Source organism: Pteropus vampyrus, unplaced genomic scaffold, assembly GCF_000151845.1.
Source record: "Pteropus vampyrus isolate Shadow unplaced genomic scaffold, Pvam_2.0 Scaffold96, whole genome shotgun sequence".
Classification (NCBI taxonomy): Eukaryota; Metazoa; Chordata; class Mammalia; order Chiroptera; family Pteropodidae; genus Pteropus; species Pteropus vampyrus.
Window position 1 is genome coordinate 1,002,074 of NW_011888877.1, and position 4,075 is coordinate 1,006,148.

Here is a 4,075-nt window from a genome sequence, read left to right on the forward strand (position 1 = left end):
AGGAGTAACATTTGTTTCAAATGTGTGGTGGAAAGTCCTGTTGACAAATGTCACAGAAGAGGGGGGTGTAAGGTTCTATTTGTTTTAACGGTCTACGTTTTTCTTAAAATGTTTCTTTTCTTTTCTTTTTTTTTCCTCAGAGAGTTTTTGGGCTGAAAAAGCTTTGGAGGGAAAGCAAAAAATCAAAATGTAGCAGATTATTTCCTTCCTGCGGTCTCTTGGCTGTCTCTCCCATCCTGCATTATAAATAAAATCGTGGGATAGCATCACAAAGGAAAGTCGCTTGCTAGTATAAGCACCGTCTTCGAGGTTCATGGGCCCGGATCTCTGGTGGCATCTGTTAGCTGTGTGACCCTGGGTCTTTCTGAAATGCACAGTGAGAAGTTCATCGGGTTCAATTGATAGTACCTGAGAAAATATATGGGCACAGTGCCTAGGCATCGCACACACTCAAAAATGTTAATTAACATTTTATAATCATTATTTAGAAGGGTTAGTGTCTTGGAAAAGAGGGAAATCGGTGTGAAGGGGCACATGGGGACAAGCTAGGCCCAGAGGTAGCTCAGAGTGGTGGGACCTCGTATTTTGTCCAGAGATGGCTGTGTGTGCTCGCTCCTCAGCGTCCAGCCTTGCCCCCAGCTCAAAGCTTCCTTTCCTCAGGACATTTACTGGAAAAGCTAATGCATATAGAAATCTGTGATAATTACAGACGTGAACGATGGTGACTAGAGTTGTGTCGTGTCCAACCCACAAAGCTGTACCCAGCGGGTGGCCCTGAACCACACCCCTGAGATGGCTCGACACTGGTTTTAGTGTCTTCTTCATTTGCCGCCGTCTCGTTCCCCCTTAAATTCTTTCTGGGCCAAGGCAGGGTACGTGTGCAGACACGTCACCACACTGACGGGAGGAAGGAGTTTGAAAGTCTGTGTTTGGGGAGAGACTGCCTCAGATGCCACCTGGGGCTACCTGCCTGCTGCGCATCACGCAGGAGTCAATTAGCTCCTCCTTCCACAGTGGGTTAGTTAACATGGGGAACTCGTCGTCACCCCGAGAAGCCGGTTTGGATTGCACATATAGCCGTATTTAAGAGAAGCTGACTTCGGGATTGCTAGGGAAGCAGGCGGGTTGGGCAAAATCAAAGCTGAAGCCCAGAGTCGAGCGAAGAAGACGGCGCGGCCACGTTCAGCTAAGTGTTTTGTTTCTTACTTTGTTGGATGAAAAAGTCGCCTCGCAGGGTTTATCCAATCATAAAATCCGAACTGGGCAGGTCATGGTGGGCAGTCACATCCCAGCTATGTAACTTTTTAGTAAAACATTTATCTTTGCCTTAAGCGAATCCTGCCCACTGTTTCTGTGCCTCTAGGTTAACACCTTTGAAATGAGCCATAACCACCCTCAGGAAAGCACATGATCTTGTTAATTATTCGGGAAGCAGATCCCCGCCTCGCTTTCTCCCACCCCCACGCCATCTCTACGTTCCCTCCTTAATTTCAAATGCATAAAATAAGCTGCAAAACTGTTATTTGAGATCTCACTCCCTGGCATATATCATCAGTTTGGCGTAAATAAGCTCTCATAAAAATCCTCTACCGTTTTAGACGTTTCTTACGCTGAGACTTTTTTTCTCTCGGTCACCTGCCTGCCAGTCCTCTGCTGCTCTGTCTGCCGCAGAGGCTACATCCGGGTCTTTTCCCTGCCCCTCCATATTGCGGACTCACCCTGGGACAAGAGTAGAAACCTGGTCGATGGCTGAATTGTAGGTATGACTGTGAGCAAGGGTCCCCATTCCCCGGGCCGTGGGCCGGTCCTGGTCTGTGGCCTGTTAGGAACTGGGCCGCACAGCAGGAAGTGAGCAGCGGGCCAGCAAGCGAAGCTTCGTCTGTATGTGCAGCCGCTCCCCAGCGCTACCATCACTGCCTCAGCTCCACCTCAGATCATCAGGCGTTAGGTTCTCCTAGGAGGACTGATCTCTGGTGCCAAAACGTTTGGGGACCGCTGACAGGGTAGAACAAGCCTTGGGGGCAGACAAAGCTGGCTCCAGCATGTGCCAATGGGAGGAAACTCACTTTGGGAGCCTTGGGGCTTTGTGGCTAGTGTAGCGACGGTGCTGGGAGCGGCTGAGACTGGTGAATGGCGCTGGAGAATTCCTGCAGGAGGTGACGTGTTCGGGCCCAGTTACAAGGAATCTGTAGCCCGGAAATACAAGACTCCTGGACATCGGCACAGGAGAATCAGGAAAAGTCCCCAAGTACCAAGAGGGGCACCGTCCTGGGAGTACTGGTCACAGCAAGTCAGGGTGCAGTTCTGTGGCAGCCGGGAGGGTTACACAGTGGGACTAGGGCAGGGACAGCTGATTTCAGGGCCCGTTAATTGGAGTTGGGCCGGGAGGAGAGGGCTTAATTCCGGAAACAAGGCGGAGCCCAGGTACTTAAAGGTGACGGGGGACAGGTGACCGGGCACAGGTGACCGGGGACGGGGGACGGTAGGATGGGATGATTTGCTCAGCAGGTTTTGGCCTACAGGCAGTCCTCATTTTATTGCCCTTTGCTTTGTTGTGCTTCACAGATGTTGCATTTTGTTTGTTCGTTTGGTTGGTTGGTTGGTTTTTTACAAACTGAAGGCAACACCCTCCCCCAGCAGAGATGACACATTCGCTTTATGGTACAGTCGCTTTATCGCCACGGTCTGGAACCAAACTGGCAGTAACTCCGAGGTACGCCTATGCTTTCCCTTAGCAACCCCCTAACCGAGTTTCCGAGGCTCAGGTAGAAACCGAGGCTGAGCCTGCAAGTGATGCTCAGGTGGTCCCCCTGTGGGGAGTGATGAGCAGGAGCCTGCAGGGCCCTGTGTCCTGTATCCCTCTGGTCCTGAGCCCAGGCCCTCCTCGCTGCTCTGCCTCCATGGGATCCGCGGCTGGGAGGTCTTACCAACTCCTCGTCCCTCTAGGTCGGTTGGACTCGCCATCCGGGACTCTAAATCTAGTTAATCTCACCCCTGAGCTCAAGACAAACAGGCCAAGTCCCATCCCTTGACGGCTGAGATGAATCCAAGCGCTTGCGATCCGCGATTAAAGAGAAGCCAGGAGTTTTCTGGGAGTGTTTATGCTTCCCGAATTTCCGTCAGTGTTCCTGGCCTTCCCTTAGGATTATCTCGCCCTGTTGTTCCCAATTTTCATATGCAATTAGTGATCGAGGAGACTAATTATCCTGGCTTCTTTCTCTTATTTCCTCTGTCTCGGCAGCAGCCCGGTCCTCCCCACCCACTGCCTAGAGAATTGAGCTCAGAAGTCTATTCGTCCCTTCCATTCTGCAGAGTCACTCTGTGTTTCTGGGTACTACGTGCCATTTACATGTACCCAGTCCACTTTGAAATGTTGGGTTTTTTCTTCTCTTACGTCCTATAAAATGTACTACTTTGTTCTCTCACTCCTCGATTCACTAATAACTTATTGAGAGCCTGTTTCCCAGAGCCTGAGAGGCCCCGTGTCCTCACCTCTACTGCAGACTCTGGGCCCATAACACATAGAGCTCATTAAAGATCCCCGCTCAGGTCCACTTATTTCCCAGGTAAGAACTTTGTTCCTCCAACGAATACTTTTCTTCTCATTTGAACCTATCTATTTACAAATCTACCACCACCTTAAATCTTTTAAACCTCTGCACCTTGTAAAATACATAAGGTGCTAAAGAGCCTGTCTTTCCAGCAAATCTTTGGTTTGAATATGGATAAAGCCCTTATCACAGGACCAACTGGAAAAAAACAAACAAACAAACGATCTAATTCTAAAATCTTTTATTTTGCAAAGTGAAATCCTTTGACTTCGATCTGTCTCTTAAAGGGCAAGTGACTGTAAATGATTCTGAGAAAACTGATAAATATCGGTATAAAATGGCGGGTTCCTTAGCCACATTTATCTGATTTTCCTGAAAAACTGCCAGAGAGAAAGTTCTCACTTTTATCCACCTTCATTGTTACCTCTGGAGCAGCTCTCTCCATAGCAACTGAAAACTTCACTGGGCTGAAATAATCCTCTCCAGCTCCCAGCGCACAGGCAAAGAATTTTAAAAACGAAGGA